Below are 20,821 nucleotides of genomic sequence, written 5' to 3'. Positions count from 1 at the left end.
TTGAATGGTGCCCTGGTTCTACTGAGCGAGTCTTTAGAGACCCAGTAGAGACAACAGGGCTTGCAGGTCTGAGTTAGCAGACTAGGAAGTGATGACTCAGCTGTCCGCATGCCCCCATCTATCACTTGCCTTCCCTCTTGTCACCCCTGGAGCCTGCTGGAGGGGTGGAGCCCTGAGCACTGCCTTGCTGCCTGGACCATGTGAAGCCAGGCACTGGCGCTGGTGACAAGTAATGTTCTGATGGCCAAGGGCAGCTTTCCTTTTCTTCTGAAGGCCCCAGTTTACAAATGATAACCAGATCATGTTCCTCAGTGTCCGGAGTGAAGGAAGAGCCAAGTACTAAAGCTCTGTGTTACCAGGAGGCCCTGTAGAAGGACGGCAGACTCAATCGTACTGCCAATGTGAAGGAAGGTATAGAGGGGTGTGTGTGTGTGTGTGTGTGTGTGTGTGTGTGTGAGAGAGAGAGAGAGAGAGAGAGAGAGAGAGAGAGAGTGAGGGGGGGTGAATTTGTTACAGGATAAGTACGTAATGGCCTAAGATGCTTTAAAGACACATATCCCAGTTTTACAATATGAACATTGTGGCTAGAAATTGCAGCCCCAGAGGTAGAAAGCTTATCTATTATGCGCACGGTCCTAAGTTCAATCCTCAGTACTGCAAAAAGGTTTGTTTGTTTTTTTTTTTTAAAAAAAAGGGAGTGGGGAAGACAAAAATTAACCAGGTATGTGCTCGCTTCGGCAGCACATATACTAAAATTGGAACGATACAGAGAAGATTAGCATGGCCCCTGCGCAAGGATGACACGCAAATTTGTGCAATGTTCCATATTTAAAAAAAATAAAAATAACAAAAATATTAACCAGGTATGCTTCTAATCCCAAAATTTGGGAGGCAGAGGCTGGAGGAGTGTCAAAATTCAAAAGCAGCATGGTCTCCCTAGTGAGTTCTAGTCCAGTCAGGGCTATATAATGAGACCCTATTAGAGAAAAAGAGAGAGAGAGAGAGATCAGTCTTTGTTACAATCATTGATTGAGATCTTTTTCCATAATAGGCATACATTATTTCATTTATTTCTCAAATAATATCTTCGAGTCACAAGTACCAAAATCTAGATCAACTGAGCAGTGGAAGGGCGGACCAGAGCCCAGAGTCTTCACCACAAGGCTCTCCTATCTGCGAGCCTTTTATCTGACTCCTTCGTGGTGATGAGGACGTCTATACCAATACCAAGAACTTCTGGCCCTTACTAAGCATGTGCAATGTGCCAGACACAATCCTACCTAAGTGCCTTATATAGATTCACCCAGTCATCAAAAACCTCTGTATTTGTTATTGCTACCTCATTGTAGAAATGAGGTTGCTCACCATGTTAGCATTGATTTCCTGCAGCTAGGCACACTGGGACACTTCCTGTCCAGGCAGTTCACTAGGGTTTTGTGTGGCTTCAAAGTTGAGGAAGGCTGCTGTCATCTTGTGGGACCCTGACAATACCCTTCATGATAAGTGTGTGGTGGGTTAGAGATGGGATATATATAGTGGTGGGCTAGAGATGGGGTGTTATAGTGGTGGGCTAGAGATGGGGTGTTATAGTGGTGGGCTAGAGATGGGGGTGTATGTAAAAACAGGCAACCTGATGGTAGCTGAGAAGATGGAGACCCCAGGTGGTCTCCAGCGAAGGAGTCAGATAAAATCTGGTCACCAAACTAAGATCGGAGCTGAGCCAGCAGTAAAGTTTGACAAGCCTGGGGTCATTTTTTTTTCTACCTACAGTGCAAAACCAGGCTGCCAGACTTAAATTCTCATTCCACCATTCTTTATCTGTGACCTTGGGCAAGTTTCTGAACCTCCCTGGGTCTCAACAGCCTTCTCTATAAAGTAAGAATAGCAAGTGTCCCCAAGTAGAGCAGTGCCACCATCAGCTAGCTGTCCAGGTGGCTCTCAAGCCTGCAACAACCTTCCTTTGCTTTGAAGGCACCATACTGAAGAAGCAGAGCTGCAGACAGACGTTAGCCCATCCCTGCAGTAGAGAAAGCTATAGCAGAACTCAGAGCGTGTCCCTGAGGCTCGGTAGAGAGGGAAAGAGGACATCTAATGGGGCAGGGAGGGAATTCACATCCTGGGTGTCAGTGTTTGGCAGCCAGGCACGGGCTCTCCCTTCTTCATCCCCGGAGGCCAAGTGGGAGGTCCTGCACACCTGGACTGTTGAACATGGGAATTTCTCCGGTCTGGTTTGATTGTAGTATCACCGTCATCCAATTATGGGCAAGAAGAGAGGCTTCCTCTGTATCTGAACAGCTCCTTCTTGTCACTCAAGACAGGAATATTGATCTGTTCCCAGCCTCTCTGTAAACTTCCCCAACCCCAGCCTCGGGCTTGGAAGACAAGCTGGGGGTGGTGGGTGGGGCTGCGGAAGGCACAGTAAATCTTTCCCGGGAGATGAGACAGCTGAGCTCTTCGGCCAGCTCTGGATCTGCTCAGAATGGATCCTTCCCAACCCCCAGAAGACCCTCAGCAGCTTGGGAAAGGAACGGTTCGCTTGGGCGCTGGGTTTGTGTACACGAGACTGTCAGTCTGGGCAGGGGTGTCTGATGACATACGAGAGCCGCAGAGAAGAGAAGGCTGTTTGGAGCCCAGACAAAAATGTTGGCCTAAAGGGAAGCTTGTGATCCTCTGGCTCTCCTCCCCCACTTGCCTTGGAGAGCCCGCCCCATGACTTTCCATGAGCAGTTGAGCCCATGGTTTCCTCTCTCAGAGCTCCATTAAACTGTGAGTGAACGATATGTGTGCACACGCCACCATTTCTTCTTCGCCTGCTCCCCTTTGCACGCTGCCTGCTCCCCTTTGCACGCTGCCTGCTCCCCTTTGCACGCTGCCATCGTATACATTCCCGTACCAGTCGCCTTGGGTCGTTCCCCCCATTAAGCCTTCCTCTCACCATCTCTTCTACAAGCTTCCATGTCTCAGCAAGGGACAAAGGGGATTGCACCTTGCAAAGCAGAATTTCTTCCTTAGTGGTTTCATCCAGCATCTTGCTAAAGATGCGAATAGAGCTGGGAAGGAGAGGGCAACAGAGCAGGAGGAGACCTCTAATGCCTCCCCACACAGCCCTTGTCCCACTAGAGAGCACACTTCTCTGGCTTGCACTGAGCCAAACCATCAAAAATGCCAAAACAGGAGGTGTCCTGAGACTCATCCCACATGCAGCTAGATTTCTTGCAGGTGAGCTGCACTGGAGAACAACAGCCTAGGTTTTGCCCCAGATTCTCTGGTGTGAGTTCACCCAGTTTTGGAAGCCTATGCCTTCCCTTCTCTGCTTGGGTGAGCCATGACTTCTGAGCACGCTTGGAGCCTGGACCTGTTTATTCAAGGCCCCTTCTGATTATCTCCTCGGATGGAGCAGAAGAGACACTGAAAATCTTAAACATGAAAACGGCTTCATTTTGCACCCCATCCTTCCAGCTGCTTCTATAACTGGATCTTGTACTGGGCATTTATCTTCCATTGCTACCTAATACTGAGTTTGTGTTTCGTGCCGAAAAGACGGCCAGGGCTTGAGGAGATCAGTCAAGGGGAGCAGTCCTGTCCGAACTAACACATCTATGAATAGGGTTGTGCTGAATTGAGTCCACTGTCCTTTTACATCAGTGGGTGTTTCTGTGGGTTTATAAACACACATTCTGGCTGCGTCTAGCCTGAATAGATTAAATTTCTCCTTCAGTTCTGAGAAAGGGCTGTGAAGGGTCTCTGACCTCCACAGAGCCCAGTGGCTTTTGAGGAAGAAATAAGTGACTTATGACCAGAACAATAGAGCAGCCTGAGTCGGTCTCCCCAGTGTCAACATCGTGTAATTTATGGTGGCAGAGAATAAGATACACAAACTAAAAACAGACACAAGTATATGGTGTTAGTTAAATTAAACATCTGCGAGATGGAATACTAGGTAGTCATTAAAATTGTATTAGAAGAAAAGCTCAGCCCGGTGGGAAAATGTTCACATAACGTATCATTAAAGGGGGGAGTGGATTATGAAGTACCCTGCACAAAACGGAACAGTTTTTAAGGAAAGCATCATACACATTTTTTTTTTTGAACTACAAAATCCATCGAAAATGGTCAGAGCGCTGTCTCTGGGTAATAGGTTTCTGCTTTGCGTTTATTTCTTTTGAGGCGTTAGCTCTACTTTTCCAGTTTTTTCCATAAGCACGTCTTTTCCAAAATCGGCGGAGGGGGATCATTAAAGAAAGATGATGAGAGGGGCTCGCAGATGTGTCCCCTGCTTTTTATCCCACGTCTTTCCTTGGATTCCCCAGCCCCTTCCCGTTATGGACACTGCGCCAACATCTTCGGCCTTACTCAGGTGGACGTTCTGCTATGGTACGAGCCCTGGAAGGCTTTGAGAATTCCACCTGACATTGGGAATTCATCAGACCCAAGCCATGCTTTCTCCCAGCCAGTAATGAGCCTCTCCAAGGCGTCTTAAGTGTATTTCCAGGGTTCGAAGAGGACAATTGCAAACCCTGACAGCTCCTCGGTGGGTTTTCAAATGCGAGTGTGATTCATCCCTTCTCCCGGGTCTTTTCATGCATCTATTCCTGGAGACCTTTGGAAAAAAAAAATTATCTGCCATGGCTGTGAGAAAGAAAGGGGCTGAGGAAAACAATGGCCCTTCTCTTACAGAGGATGATGAAGGGAAGTAGAACCAACCAGGGCAGGGAACAATTCAGAGCTTTGTTTGTCCAGTTCATAGGACAGGGTTAGCCGTAGAGTGGAGCCCGGTAAGCATATGGAATAATGAATGAGTTCATGGAGGGGCACAGTTGGGCCGCTGTGAAATCGGCTGCAGCCTGGATAGGCCCTGTGCATAGCATTTCTGTCACAGATTCTAGAGAGTCATCTAGCTTTCAGCTGCTCTTCACCGCCACCTCCTTCCCAAACAGAAACAACATCATGTCTCTTCTCACCGCAGGGAAATGGCACTGAGATGACCCAGCTGTCTCGGAGCCACTAATCCCATTGGTGGCAGATCACCAGGCAGGCCAGAAAGAGGAGGGAGCACAGCGTTCCTCCTGGTGTAGCCAGCCACCTCTTCTACTCCAGGGGGTGCCACATTACCTAATTCTGGAGCACGGGCAAATGAAGGCTTTCCTTGGTCAGCCTGGCCTTGGAAAATCCACTCCCTGGTTGTATTGGAAAATTCCTCTTGTGTCTGTCACTGCACACATCAGAAGACCAAGGTTTCCATTTTCTCAGAAGAAATCAACCAGCTACTGTCAGGGAGAGCGAGTTTGTCTGGAACTGTTGACTCATCCTCTCGGAGCCAATCCAGGAAAGGCAGGCCAAGACCAAGGCTGGTATCCCCCAGCACAGAAAGCGACTGGTTAGGTCGGGACTACGCAAGGAGACTATGGTCTGCACCCAGAGGGGTGGCCTGATGCTGACTTCTTTAGTGATGCTGGGGTTCACTAAAGCGAAGAAATCAGCTTGAAAAACAGCAAGTTTCTTTGCCTTGGATTCCCATGGTCGAAGCAGTCAGATTTTAAATCTAAATGATCGAGCGCAAGCAGCTTCTTGGAAGAAGAAATCTCTTTCTACACAGGCTGGGACCTTTTGGGGATTCTTAGGCCTGGCCATTTTATCATCCATGATCATCCTGTTGATGCTATTTGTCAGATTGGACAAAATACACCCACTCAACCAACATTCTCCTAAGTATGTGTCCACTTAATAAATATCCCTTGATCACCTTTTGTGTCTATGAGACAAATATTAGGAAAGATCGACCATTCAAAAGTGCTAACCAGGTATAGTGGTGCACGCCTTTAATCCCAGCACTCAGGAGGCAGAGGCAGGTGGATCTCTGTGAGTTTGAGGCCAGCCTGGTCTACATAATGAGTTTCATGACATCCAGAGCTATATTGTGAGACCCTGTCTCAAACAAACTAACAATCCCCCCCCCCCTAAAAATAGTACATTTGTATAATCCCCATCTAGGGAGTTCACAGTCCAGGAGCAGGGGTGTTCAAGAATGGGGCTTAAATCGCAGTGCAAAGAATGAGCCGTAGAAAAAGGAAGACCATTAATCCACCCACGGATTCTGGGGAAGGTGCACAAAAGGGAGACTTAGACATTGGGACAATGTGAGCCAGAGTTTTCCAAACACCTGAACTGCCTTTTCATGGTAGGCGTGAGTGTGTTGCACAATGCCCTTGAGCTCTGGGGAGCTAAAAACACAGAGGGTGACAAGCTCTTAGGGAATGTGAATTCCATTCACTGGAAACCCTGGCTCTGCCCTTGGGCAGTATGTCCAGTGGGCTAGAGGCCTAAAGCGTGTCTTAATGTTTGATGTAGTAAAACATTTTGGCACAGAGTTCCAAAGCCAGTAGCAATGCTCTTCCAGAGACTTCTCTCCTTGCAAAAGAGAAGGTCCAGGTCTACTTAAATAATTAAGCAAAAATTATTGAAGAAATATTAAAGGAAGTTTGTACTATGATGGGTCCAGTCTTGGCATGGACTCTTCCCCTTGTTCCTTCTGCCTGTCATAAACACCGTAGCTTCCCCTGAACATCTTCGCTCAAACACCATGTCCTCTGGGAAAACTTCAATGCACTCCCCAGAGGAATAGACATTCCCTTCTCTTGGCACAAAACCATCTTATCCTCATGAGAAGACTGCATTTGCCTACTTACCTGTGTGTCTTTCAGAAGGCCGGAAGTGAGTCTTTCTCATCTGACACCCACCCCATTCCTGAGGGCCCATAAAGCTGTTGTTGACTGGACTGAGGCTGCCATAAACAGCCCTTTACTTTGCCCTGGTCTTCTAACAGAGCAGGGTCAATTGCAAAGACTTTCCCGATAAGACCAGACGTCTTTATACCCTAGTGTTACATATAAAGAATCTAAAGTGTGAACAAGGGAGGCTAGTCCAGAACTGAGCCCAGCCCAGGAGTGTATCAAGTTCTCCTCAGTCTGGGATAAACCTACCAAGACTGTGCTGAGACCCTAAATTCATCACAGTTCACGGACCACCCCAATAGATGGAAGTCTAAGCAAGCCATAGTGCCAGGCTCCTGCATGTTCTGGAAGCTTCTCCAAGGCTGATTCTCTAAAAGGTTGGGGTGAATAAGAGCCCCATAGGCCCCCAAGAAAGTGTCAGGTTCCCCCTTTTTTGTCAACAGCAATGGAAGGGCCTTTAAGAAAACCAAGTCTTATTATTTGTTTGTTTGCACAGTGACTCAGTCTGTAGTAACTAGGTTAAAGTCCACTTTGAGAAAAAAAGAGAACAAAAGACCTCTTGTTAGTGCTGGAAGTTTGCCTCTTAAGATATCACCGAGGGGAGCTGGGAAGAGAGAGAGAGAAAAGTCAGCAGGGCAGAGGAAGCTGCAGGCCTTCAGGAACACAGCCGCACTTTGGAAAGGAAAACGCACCGCCTTTCATCTCCAGGCCTATCTGCACCAGCGGCTCCCTTTGCCGCTGTTTTATGGCCCCGCTGCAGGACACAGGCCAGTGCCCAATTCCCACACTCCTCGAACACACTGAGACTGCCAGGGGTTATAGCCGAGTGGGCAGATGTCCACATCTAACCATCCCTCGGTGCAAGAGGAGAGGAGAAAAAGGGAGAAGAGGGGGGCGGGGGGGCCCCACCTTACAGAACTTGCTATATGCTGGGTGCTGTTCTAACAAAGTCTAGGGTGACCTATCTCCTTAACGCCCAAACGAGGTTAGCATGCTATTTCCCAGGTCCAGGCAAAGGGAGAAACAAGCTGGTCCCACTCTATTTGGGAAACCTGTTCACTTCAGCACTGTAGAGGAGCCACAGGGCCAGGAGACTGAGGGGACTCTTCCAGGCTACACACTAAAACAATCAGACTCCAGCACCGGAGGACTTAATCCCACCCGCTTCAAGTGAAAAGAGGAAAGACAAGGTAAGAGGAGTTCTCTTCCCACACCCTGCCTTTAGACCATTAAACTTGTGCCTGGCACCATTCTTCTTCATCCTATGGAGATGTTCTTCTAGCTTGTGACCGCCCAGATGGTGAGGTGGGTCTGTGCTGTGATTGCCCATTCTGGAACTGATCCACTGCACCTTGAGTGTAAGCAGCCGAATAGAGACAGTTAAAAACAAAGAAATCTGAAACTCCATGACAATCTTCATTAAAACTGCTTCTTGCCAGCCAGTGGTGGCACACACCTTTAATCCCAGTGCTGGGTCTCTGTGAGTTCAAGGCCAGCCTGATCTACAGAGTGAGTTCCAGGACAGCAGGCTGTTACACAGAAAAAGCCCTGTGTCGAAAAACAAAACAAAAACAAAACTACCTCTTATCATCTTTCCCTTCCAGGGTTGCCCAGAGAGTAGGTCTCAGCCTACAGACCCCAGACCCTGACATACAGAATGTTGGGACTTTCTGGGAACTTCCCACTCAGTTAACACCTGTGGTGGTTTGAAAGAAAATGTCCCCTAAAGGGAGTGGTACTGTTAGGAGGTGTGGCTTGTTAGAGTAGGTGTGGTCTTGTTGGAGGAAGTGTGTCACTGTGGAGGCGGGCTTTGAGGTCTCATATATGCTGAAGATACCTCCCAGTGTCTTAGACCACTTCCTAGTGTCTACAAAAAGATGTAGGACATTTGATTCCTTCTTCAGCACCATGTCTGCCTGCCACCATGTCTCACCATGATGATAAGAGACTAAAATTATCCTCTGAAAATGTGAGCCACCCCAATTAAATGTTTTTTGTTTTGTTTTGTTTTTTATAAGAGTTGCCATGGTCATGGTGTCTCTTCATAGCAGTAGAAACCCTAACTGAGACAACACTAATCATTCTGCCCTCGGAACAAGTTATATTTTTTGCTGACTCATGACCAAACAGCCGATATTTCTCCACAGAAACCTGAATAAAAAGTGTTGCCTGCTGACATATCCCTTGTCTCTTTGTGGAGCATCCTTGTTCTACAGGGTGCAGAAGACCAACGTGGAAAGCCAAGGTGGTTAGGAGCCGCACATTAAAGCCTGTCTTCTGGCTATGTTATTGGCTGCAGGTAACTTTGAAGGATTTTTGCATTGACAAGCAAAGACTCAAAAGAGGCTGATAGGGCTCCCTGGGCTGCTTCTCTTAGTGCCAATGTGCCAGTGGCCTTGTTGAATTTCATAAGTCCTAGGCTGAGAACGTGAACTGCTTATCCTACCCTAAAAGAGCTAGTCCTCCCTAGCTAAGCTCAGCAAGACCTGGGAAGAGTTTGTGACATTACATCAGGCACCTTTTGCAGACACAACAGAGGCTCTGCACAACTCCACAACTGTAGGAACCTTTGACATTCCCTTCCCTCCTTGGCCTGGTAAAGCCCACACTCAACATCAGAGTGACCAATTATATCCTTCTTTGTCTTCATCTTTCCCATGTTTCATGTGTGTGTGTGTGTGCACGTGTGTGTGTATGCATGCGTGCGTGCATATGCGTGTGTGTAATTACATTAATGTGCAGGTATACGTGTGTTTTCAGATGCATGTGCATATGCAACATGGTGTATATGGAGGCCAGAGGATAGCCTCGGGAATACTATCCACTTTATTTTGAGACAGGGTTTCTCACTGACCTGAAGCCTATCAATTAGTCTAAACTGGCTGGGCAGCAAACCCCAGGTATCCACCTATCTCTGCCTCCCCAGTACTGGGACTACAAGGATGGACTACCACACCTGAATTTTTTTTCAGTACTGAGGATCAAACTCAGGTCTTAATGATTACAAAGCAAAACCTTTATGGACTAAGCCCTCTCCTTGGTCTTTCAGTCATCTTCTTAGTGGATTGCCCTGATATTCTCTGCCATTAGGAGTCTGACTTCTGAGCATGGTTGAGTCATGCACAGCCCAGAGTATAAGGACTGGGATATTACTGAACAGTTCTGGAGGGGTTCTTATGAAAGGGGTCCCACAGATCACAATCTGAGCAATTGCCTGTTTTCTTGGGCTTGATATTGGGTTAATCCTTGACTTTGGCATCTGCTTCTGATAAATAAATAATCAGAGCTGGACAGTGGTGGCACACATCTTTAATCCCAGAACTTGTGAGACAGAGGCAGGCAGATCTCTGAGTTTGAGGCCAGCAACCTTGTCTCAAAAAAGAAAATCAAGTAAATAAATAATCAGAAAGAATCTCTCAGGGTTCCTTTGTAGTCCAGCACCCAACATAGGAAAGACCCACCGCTGGCTCCAGGACCCCTCTGCCGTGATCCTGCGGCTACCTGCTGAAGCATCCAATCCTATAGTAGATGCCAGAATCTCAGATGGACAGAAACATCAGGGAGAGGAGGGCTGACAGCAAGCTGTGGGTGATTTGGGACTGGACCAGTTGTGGAGGGGAGGGCCAGGTATCTATCTCCCAACTGCAGACACCTGGGGACTTTACCTGACAGTATCACTTTCATCCTTCAACAGTCTTCATGCCTGTAAACATAATATCCGCCACCAACTGTCCTCTAGAGGATCCGGGTGAGGAGAATTAATGAACATTTGCTGAGCAATTTCAAGTTCTTCGGAGAAAGGCCCTTATATATACGAAGCATGATCGAAGGCTATCAGCTGGCTAGCTCTCGAAGGAAATATTTTACGGAATCAAGCCTGATGACTGAGTTCAATTCTTTAGTATATGCAGAGTTCCTATCGCTAGACTCTGCTGCCTACTCGAAAGTTTATTACGCTCTTTTTCCATTTCCATACAATCATAATGTGGGTCTACCAAGCACTGCTGCCTCCCTACCATGCTACCCACTGTCTTTCCCCTGTGTTGTCAAACCTAATGACTTTTGCTCATTCTTGTTTCTTTTGTCCTTTATTCAATGTGACTTTGGCCATTAGCTTCTCTTTGCCCTAAGCAGTCTAGTTCTCTAGTTTCCTCAAACTTAAATGTCCTTTTATTTTGGTGGTTCTGGGGATTGTATCCAGGGGCTTACATACTAGGCAAATGCTCTTCCTCTGAGTATATGCTCAGTTCTTTTTATATTTTGTGTGTGTGTACACATGGGTGCAGGTGTATTATGTGTATTATTGTCATCTCTCAGTAGCTATCGCCTTGGTCTTCTAAGTCAGGGTCTCTTACTGGGAGTTGGGGTTTGCCGACTAGGCTAAACTGGCTCACCAACAAGCTCCAGGGATCCATGCATCTTTCTGTCTGCACGAGTATCCTTGTAGCCACACAGGATCTTACCTGGCTTTGTTTGGTTGGTTGGTTGGTTGGTTTGTTGGTTTGGTTTTCTGAGATAGGGTTTCTTTGTATAGCCCTGGATGTCCTAGAACTCACTCTGTAGACCAGAGTGGTCTTGAACTCATAGATATCCATCTGCCTCTGCCTCCCGAGTGCTGGGATTAAAGGTGTGTGCTGCTACTGCCTGGCTCATACCTGCTTTTTTTTACATGAGTGATCGGCACCGAACTCAGGTCCTAATGCATAGCAAACACTATTGACTGCGTTCTATCCTGGCTCATTTTTTTATTTATCTTGATATAATATCCCCGCTCTTCTCTTGCTTTAGCACTAAGTTCCCTAGATGGCCTTTCACAAGTAGGCCTTCAAGTATTTGTGTATTGATTTACGGAGAAAGCAGTATACATGAGCGCATATATGTTCATGTGTGCATGCACACGGGTACACATGTATGTCAAGGACAGAGGCTGACATCAAGTGTCTCCCTCAGTCCCTTCTCTAAGTTTTGAAACAGCATCTCTCATTGAATCTGGAGCTCACTGATTGACCAGCAAGGCCTTCCTCCTTATCCTCCTCCCTCCATCTCCCAAGCAATGGGATTCTAGATGCTGGAGATCCAAACTCAAGTCCTTGGGTTGGCACGGCAAGTGCTCTATGAACCAAGGAACCTCCCCACTCACAATTTGGTTTTATTTTTCATTGATAACTATATCAAATTTACCTGAGATATTAAGATCTTAGAACTATGAAATCTTATAAAGTCATGATACTAAAAATCCCTTTCCTTAAAATCTCTTTTCTCAAAAAAAATTAGTTTACATTTCTTTACATGCGTATGTGCATGCCTCTGTGTGTGTGTGTTGGTCAGAGGACAATATACAGATATCTGTTATCTCCTATTACCATGAAAATACTAGGAATCAATTGAACTCGGCCACCAGTCTTGACAACAAGCACCTTTACCTGCTGAGCCAGCTGGCTCACTGCTTTATTTTGAAGGTACAAATGTAAGGAGATTTTCAGAATCAGAAAGGGTATTTGGACTTCAGTCAGTAGTCCATAATGAATTGGGACCGCTTCTATTTTATTTATCTGCTTCGTTGTGTTTTTTAAAACTTGTCCTCTATGTCCACAAGTTACTTTTAAGGTTATAAAATGCAACCTATGCCTTTTTTCCCCTTCATCTTTTTACTTCTAAATCTGAAGAGTTCGGAGCTCTTGAGGTCTCTCTCAGGCCCTCCGCATCCTCTTGGCTTCTCTCTGAAAATGAGGGGGTCTGGAATGGAGGCCTTGCAGACCTCTGTGAGGAAAGTTAACTGCAAACAGTTAGATCTTAATTACATTTGGCGTCTGGTAACTGTAGGTCTACAGTGACAGCGTTTGGAGGGTTAATGACGCAGCTGTAAGCCATCATTAGGAGAGAGCCAGGAATCCAGGGGCACTGCCTCTCCCCTCAGGCCACTCCTTTAGCCTTTCTTGCCCCGCCCACTGGTCCCAGGCTCTTTTAGTGTGTCATCAGGCTGTGTGTGCCAAACACCCAGCCATGGTGGAAACGACTGTTCTTTGAACTTTGCTACAGCCCCCGCCCGCTGGGGTCTCCAGAGGGAAGCATTCACCTCTAGCCTAGATGAAATGGAGCTTCAGAAAGACCAAAGTGGCCTCAGGCTCTGAACTTTATATTTCTTAGGCTGCCAGCATCGCTCGCCACTGAGTGTCATATAACTCCCAAAAATGTGCAGAGGAAACCGAAGAGCCGAGGAGCACAGATGCCCTGTGGCTGGAGAGACCATCGAGAAAGTGTCTTTTCCCTGAGAGGCCAGGTGTGTGAGAGGACAAGGAGGCCTATGAGGAGGTGGGGCATCCCAGAACAAGAAGGCCGGAATTCCAGGAAACTTGTGCCTCATGCAGCCAAGTTTGTGAAATCCCCCATGTTCTGGAAAAGTCTCCTACACAAATCGTTGGTGTTTCCAGCCTGATATTTGATAAGCGCAAGTCAGCTGGAAATATTCTGGAGACTTTGGGTTTTACATGGTTTGTGATGGCCATGGAGACCCTTTTCACCTACTACGACATCCAGCCAGTGGCCACCCTGCCAGCCTCCTGCCTATCTCAGCCCTCCGGTGAAGTGTGTCTCATTCTCACTGACTCATGTCACCGGCAGCCTTGCTTCAGCTCTGACTCTCAACATCTATGACCTCAGAAAATGTCCTTGGCCCCTTCTTACTTCTTTCCGGTCACTAAATCCCAGAGCTGGAGGAATCCCAGGTGTATCAATCCAGCCTCTTTAGTGATACACTGTGATCCGGACAGGACTGGCTCTAGCCTTGGGTACATTTGTATACTAGGACTCCAGAAGCTGCTGCTGAGTGAGTGAGTAAGTGAGTGAGTGAATGAATGAGTAATCCCCATTCTTATCTTTTCTTCAGAGTGATACCCAATGGGTCACACCAGTTTTCTGTGCCTTTATAGAGTATGATGTTGCTAGTGCCAGGCAGAACCCATTGGCTCCTCCGACAGACTTATGGGGTGGCAGGGTCACGCTTGTCTCTCATAGAACTCCAGGAAAAGAGCAGTCAAATTCAGGTGTACCGAGTACAGCTTTGGACTTGTTTCCCCAAGCTTGGTGAGCCTGGCTTAAGGAGCAACTCTCCCAGAGTTCCACAGACAAGGTGCTGGCAGCAGGGACTCCTTCCAGGCACTCAGAGGAAGAAGCCGGCTCAGGCCTTCCTTCTGCTTTCTTCTTTGGGCACATGTTCCGTGAGTGTGGTGGTTTGGATGAGAATGAGGCCAACGGGCCAGTAACCTGGGACTACAGATGCACACGTGGATCCTGGGATGGAACTTAGGCTTGCAAGGACAAGCGCTTTTATCTGCTAAGCCATCTCATCAGCTCTCCCTTCTGCCTTTTTCCACGTGTGTTCCATTGGCCTCCCCTACCTCCTCGGTACCTCTTTTCCCCCTCGTGGTCCTCCTTCTCATTCCAGGATCTATATCCCAACTCACGCCCACATATATACATATGAGGCTGAGATCGGCACGTGAGAGAGAACATACGGAATTGTCTTCCTGAGTCGGGGTCACCTCGTTTAATGTAACAAATTCCAGGCCCGCCCACTTCCCTGCAAGTTTCATAATTTCATTTTTCTTAACAGCGGAATAAAAATTCCATCACGTATATGTACCACATGGTCCCCAGCCGTTCATCTCTTGATGGCCATCTTGTTCTAGTTCCTGGTTACTACGAGTAGTATAGCCCTAAACACAGATGTGCGGGTATCTCTCTGGGTATCTAGCCCCGGAGACCCAGTATAGCTGGGTAGAACTCTCAGTCCCACCCCAACAACAGACCACAGATGTATGTCTCCTAAAGGACTTCCTAGTCCTGATCCTAGGGGCACTTTCCCGACAGGAGAGTCATGAGAAAGGAGGCGCAGACAACAGCAGTGGCCTGTCTTCCTCCAGCCTTAGCAGGGACACAGAAACCTTGCTCCAGCCTCTCCTCCAGAGGAAGTCCACCAGTCTCGCCCTGCCCCACTGTCCCAGGCCCTTGGAGTCTCCCCAACCCTGCTGCCCTTTTCTGTTTACACTGGGAGATGAGCCTCTGGGAGCTTAAGTGCAGTTCTGGCCCTTTTGTTTGTTTTGAAGTCAAGTTACGACTTCGCTCCCGGATTTATTGCAAATTCCATTTATCTCCCTCTCCCCAGGGTCTCAGCACCAATCCTTTAGGGCTGCTCTCCCCACTGGGGACAAATGTCAATTGACACAGGAAAGGATAGGCGAGCACAGATATGGAGGAGGCACATGTAAGGGCAAGAGCCAGCCCCTAGTACAGGAGAAGCACAGATCACCGGAGGAGGACAACAGGCCTCAGCAGCCTGCCTGCCACCCCCATCACGCCCCTTTTTCACAGGCCTTAATAGGAAAGAAGAGCCAGGCCCAAAGAAATCCCAGTTCTGGGGGGGCTAGAGTAAACAAAGGAAGGCTCTGGTTTAGAGGGATGAAGCCTGTGGCAGTTTTTAGCAGGAAGCGGTGTGAGGCCAAGGGTCCTGGGAGGCCTGGAAAGGAACCTCTCTGGAGTTGGTCTGACACGGGCTGAGGGCCTGAGAGTTGGGCACGGGTTCATGCCTGCGGCCTTGCTGGGAGCCTCTACCTTCTCCTAGGTATCCCAGTGCCCTCCAAACCCCACTGTGTTCATAAACTGCTGCTGTGAAGCTCACTAGGGAGAGAAAGAATCAAACTGAGCCAAACAAATTGGGAATGGGAAGTCCCACTGTGCTGTTGGCTTGTCCTTTTCGAGACAGGAAGTGCCGTGGACCTGTCCCTTCCTTGCATAAGTTCCCTGGCTAAGGAGCATGCAGGAGACACTGGAGGACTTCAAGCCAGCCTGGTAAGGGGGGGAAAGAGGTTGCTCCCTATCAACACATACACACCAGCCAGGAGAACAGAGGCAAGGTTACGTGGCTGCAGAGTGCCCTGGAGAAGGCTGTGGCTGTGGGCAGCAGGTGAGAAGAGTTACTTTTTGCATCCTCCCCGGGCATCACCAAGACACGAGACTAGAGTTCTGGCCTCACAGCCAATGACGCTGGGAGATATGGTTAGTGAGTGAGGGCTGAGCATCTGAGAGCACCCTGATTGCAGAGTAGGTGCAGCTGCTTGCCAGAAGCACATCCCACAGCCATTTCACCCCGCAAGGCACTGGGCTCCATTCTGCCCAGACCTGATTCTTCCTCAGTCTCTAAGCAGCTGAGCCCTTAGCCCAGCATCTGCGTCATCCGCATCTCTCCAGACCCAACTCTGGACTCAGGCCCTGAGGAGCCAGGGGCCTTCACATACCTCCATCAGCTTAGCCCTTGCCTCTGGCATCCACTCCCACCAGTCTCTGAGGCTCTCTGTGCTTCTCTCAAGTCTCCTCACAAGCTTTTCTCTGTCCCCTCACCAGCCTGACCTGTCCTCTAAATTCCTCTGTCCCTAACTTGCCCTGAAGGACCCGCCTAATTCACCCATTCCATTCTCTCTGCACATGCTACCACCTGGCCCGGAAGGGAGCGGTTAAACACCCAGTTGGTGGCAGATTCAACAATTAGGTCACCGTCCCTGCGATTCATCCCCCACCCCCAACCCCAGCCTCCATCTTCCAACACCTCACGGCCCTCTTTGCTAGGGTCCTGGCCTTTTCTCAGGTCCCTTCCAGTCTCTGCCTGCTCACCTCCAAGTCCCTTCTTATTGCCCCCTTTCCCTCATGCCAGGGCAGGAGAGGTTCCTACCTCCTCTCGGCAAACTTACATACCTGGCCCTGTGTAGTCCCTGCCCCTTCCACGCCATGTCATCATCTCTGTCTCCTTTCCTGGATCAGAAGCTGCATGTTCAGATTCAGCTGAGATTCAGCAGCACACTCCTGCTGAAGAAGCAGTAGCCCAGAGCATGGCTGCCTCTTCCCTCAGGCTGGAATGGCTTCCCTCAGACCTGCTTTCTCTCCACTCACCACCCTTTTCTCCCTTTGCTAAACACCTGTGTTTGTTTCTTTCTTCAGACCCAGCCCACACACCTTCCTCACAATGGTGGCTCAGTAGCTCTCACAGCTGCCTCGTTGGGGTGCCTCTTGGACTCTCTCCTTAGGCCATTCTGGCTTCTCTCTGCCAAGATCCCACTCTCCTCATGCTCTTTAGCTACCCCCCCCCCGACAACTCGGCCCTCTCCCCTCCCCATCCTTGTCAACCAGAGTCCATGAACCCCAAATCTCTAGCTACCGAAATGCCCATATTTCTGTCTACTGTTGGCTACTTCAGCACAGACACTGTGGAGAACTGCACACAAAAAAATGAACCGATCACCTCAGACTCTGTTTTTGAGATTGCTTGATAGTGTTATATCCCCAGTTTCCCACAGACAAGGCTGAAATCTTCAGCTTCCAGAAACCCAAATGATCTTCTTCAATGTGTGTGTATGTATACGTGTGTGTGTAAATGTGTGTATGTGTCACATACTCTAATGTTATCATCTAAATTCAAGCCCTTCCCATCTCTCTCCTAGACCTTTTTCTCAGTCTCTGAGCCTTTTCTCTGATAGTCCACTTGTCTTTGGACACAGGGCCCTTCATAGCAACCTGTCTCCCTTTCAGAAACCCATGTGGGGCCGGCGATGATGGCGCACGCCTTTAATCCCAGCACTTGGGAGGCAGAGGCAGGAGGATCTCTGTGAGTTCAAGACCAGCCTGGTCTACAGAGCTAGTTCCAGGACAGGCTCCAAAGCCACAGAGAAACCCTGTCTCGAAACCCCCCCCCCAAAAAAAAGAAACCCGTGTGGATGCCACACTGTGTGTGGTTCCCTAGCCAGGGCCAAGTCCTTGTCTTGCTGTCAGTCCAATTTCTACTACTTGTGGCTGGCAGTTGTTGGCTCAGAATCTACTATGCAACAGGTCCCTGGGTCTAAACAAGAGCCTCTTCCTTCGCACTTGCAGAGCTGGCCACTCCCTCACATCCCCAGTTTTCCATTTGCCCATTTTTGTCTGCAGTGGACAGCCCCCCTCCCATTTGCTGCAGGTATTTCCCAGTCTTGCTTAAGGCCTAGTTCTTCCAAGAAACCTAAAAACTTCCAAAGTAACAACTGAGTCCCCTGTTCTTCAACCCATATGACAACAACATCTGAATATATGTGTCATCTCCCTGGTTGTACAGCCCTGGCCTACCATAGAATGTTGACTGAGTTTTCTGTTGTCAGGGACCCATTACTCTAGTATATGTTAGCCACATGGCTCGGTACCTTTTTCAGCAGGGTAGGTCACATCTTCCTTCTTCCATGTCTGGGCAGGACAGGGAAAGAGCTTCCTTCTTTCCAGAATATTCCTGTTCTCATTGTCCCACCTCTACTTCCTGTCTGGTTGTCCTGCCTATACTTCCTGCCTGGCTACTGGCCAATGAGCGTTTATTTAAAACATAATTGACAGAATACAGAATTGTCCCGCACCAATAGAATAATTCTTTTTGGAGGGATTTTGGTTGGTTAGTTGGTTGGTTGGTTTGGGGTTTTTTGGTTTTTGTTTGTTTGGTTGGTTTTGGTGTTTTGGAAGATTTTGTTTTGTGTTGTGTTTTAGTTATTTTCAAGACTGGGTTTCTCTGTTTAACAGTCCTAACTGTCCTCAAACTAACTTTGTAGACCAGGCTGGCCTTGAACTCACTGAGGTCCACCTGCCTCTGCCTCCCAAGTGCTGGGATTAAAGGCATGTGACATCACCACCCAGCCAGAGAACAGTCCTTAATGTCGTATGTATCCTACACACTTTTAATTAAAGCCAATAGCTTTTGAATTGGATCTTATCCTCAGATTTAGCATTATTTTCTAGCTGCTAAAATTGTGGGCAGAGTCAGGGAGGGTAATCACAGCAACTCCTAATACCTGATTCAGTCTCCAGAAAATTAAGGAATCCCTGACTCAGTGGCCCCAAGTCTTGTACACACCCTCTGCAGGTATGCTGACATTTCTTATGGTCTTCTTCCTACTGACCCGGTGGAATCAGAAGAAAGAGACCTTGGATATACATCTGGGGGCTCACCTGGCCTTTTTCCACAGTTGCCTCCCGAGAGCATGTTCTGGGAACCTATAGGCTGATTGCTTACTTCTGACTTTCAGGACCGGATGTCACCATCTTACAGTCTCTGTGGTGGAAAGTCTCTTTCCTGTTCCGAAGACCTCCCTCCTGCCCCTCCAAGCCTCAGTGCTGCTCTCTTTCCCAAGCTCTCTAGCAGGTCTCTTGCACAGGAGGAGGTTTTCTCACCCTTCTATCAGCATCGTCTCTAAGGGAGAGGATTTTTGAAGCTTATCAAACCTAGTAACTCCTAGAAAGGAAGAAATAAAACTCATCGGTCTAGGGCTTTTGTAAAAGTTGAATGGGACACAGCCCAACTGTGACTGTTCACACAGCATTCTCACAGAGATATTTGAAGAAAAGGAAACTTTGTCACTTAGGAGGGGATCATGGGTCCTCGTGTCTAGATGCACACGAGCTCACTCCTCAGCCCTTCCCCCACCCGATCTGGCATGGGACATCCCAGGACCCTCTGGACCTACCTCTGTTTTCTAGTCTCCCCATTTCCAGTCTAGCTGTGTTCTTATGCCAAATCCAGTGGAAGATTTTCTCTTTTTCAGGAAGAAGACATTGGTTTAATCACCTCCACAAAAGCCAGGAGAAGGATCTCGTATGGGGCTCAAATCCTGCCCTGAGTCTCAAAGAACTGGCTAAAGAAATAAGAAGATCATGGCAGCCGAGGCTGCAGGAACTCCTGGGAGTTGCTGACCTGCATTTTGAAAAGACTCCACGGTGCTCTCTGCAGCTTGGAACAGAAAGCGGCTCAAGCTGTCAGGGAGCCGGTGTTCCCCGTCAAGGGTGAGCTGGAGCAGGCTGACCCAGGAACGGGCAGTCACAGCTGAGCGCATTAGCTTGCGTGGGAAGGCCAGCTGTCTCAGTGGGGCCCAGGAGACAGACTGACTAGGGAAGAATTCCTGTGTTTGGAACTGGGCTTGAAAAGTCTCCCATTTGTAGCTCTCAACTCACAGAAGAGCAGAAAGAATTTCCAGCTGTCATCAGGGTGCAGAAAGTCCTCCCGCGTCTGTCTGGGGGGGGAGGTGTGTGTGTGTGTGTGTGTGTGTGTGTGTGTGTGTGTGTGTGTGTGTGTGTGTGTGTTGTAGACTCTCCTCCTCCTCCTCCTGGCCTGGCTACCACATCAGAGGGGTCAGCTCCAGGTCACATGACCCCCTGCTGTCAAGAAAGGCAAGCAGGCCAGGCCTGGTAGCACAGCTGCTCAAGAGGCTGAAGCAGGAGAATCTCAAGTTCAAAGCTAGCCTGGGCAATTTGACAGAAGTTAAAAAGGGGGTGGAAAAATATGCATATACTCACATATCCAATGATATTATAATATATATGGTATGATATATAATCTATTATATAGTCCAGTGTAGAACACTTACTTGCCTAGGAAGTACATTTCCCTTCAACCCCCAGTTGAGGGAGAGAGAGAGATGGGAGGGGAGAGAGGGAGGGAGAGGAAGGGAGGGAAAAGGAAAGGTAGAAAAGAACCATTGTCGCTGGACAGTGGTAACACATGTCTTTAATCCCAGCACTCGGGAGGCAGAGGCAGGCAGATCTCTGAGTCTGAGGCCAGCCTGGTCTACAGAACAAGTTCCAGGACAGGCTCCAAAGCTACAGAGAAACGCTGTCTGGAAAAAACCAGGAAGAAAAAAGCCAATGTCCTGTGGCTCCTCTTATATGAGTATCTAGCTTACTCAAATTTGTGGAGACAGGAGGTATCATGATGGTTGCTAGGAGTTGGGAGAAAATTAATGGTTTGTGGGAATGGAATTTCATGTTTTTCAAGATGGAAAGTTGTGGATACAGACAGTGGTGCTGGCTGCAAACCGGTGTGAATGTTCTTAATGCCACAGGATCGCACACTTTAAATGACCGACTTACAGGCCAGGGAGCTGGTCCATTTGGTAAAGCACTTCGAAAGCAAACATGCATACCTGAACTCAGTCCCCAGAACCCATGGAAAAAAAAAAAAAAAAGACAGGATCAGTAGCCTGCCCTGTAATCTCAGTGCTGGGGAGACAGGAACAGGCAAACCCCTGGGGCTCTCT

General features: G+C 48.2%; 1 long non-coding RNA gene and 1 other non-coding gene across 4 annotated transcripts; one reads left to right on the top strand and one right to left on the bottom strand.

Moving 5' to 3' along the window:
• The first annotated feature begins 725 nt into the window (after positions 1–725).
• LOC126511497 (U6 spliceosomal RNA) lies at positions 726–832 on the top strand. Its single transcript, XR_007594706.1, has one exon. It is a non-coding gene; the product is annotated as a U6 spliceosomal RNA (small nuclear RNA).
• A 2,993-nt stretch (positions 833–3,825) lies between these two features.
• Positions 3,826–19,768, bottom strand: LOC126511476 (uncharacterized). Of its 3 annotated transcripts, XR_007594697.1 has the most exons (4): positions 19,256–19,768; positions 18,741–19,023; positions 8,188–8,279; positions 3,826–8,082 (listed from the first exon to the last, which is right to left on the bottom strand). It is a non-coding gene; the product is annotated as an uncharacterized lncRNA (long non-coding RNA). The 3 variants fall into 3 exon arrangements; XR_007594696.1 differs by having other exon boundaries at positions 3,826–8,279; XR_007594698.1 differs by lacking the exon at positions 8,188–8,279.
• Positions 19,769–20,821: the final 1,053 nt, after the last annotated feature.

This window comes from Alexandromys fortis, unplaced genomic scaffold (genome assembly GCF_014885135.2).
Source record: "Alexandromys fortis isolate MF-2015 unplaced genomic scaffold, M_Fortis_MF-2015_v1.1 scaffold_99, whole genome shotgun sequence".
Classification (NCBI taxonomy): Eukaryota; Metazoa; Chordata; class Mammalia; order Rodentia; family Cricetidae; genus Alexandromys; species Alexandromys fortis.
The sequence above is the reverse complement of the archived record's forward strand: the minus strand, read 5'-3'. Positions and strand labels throughout refer to the sequence as shown.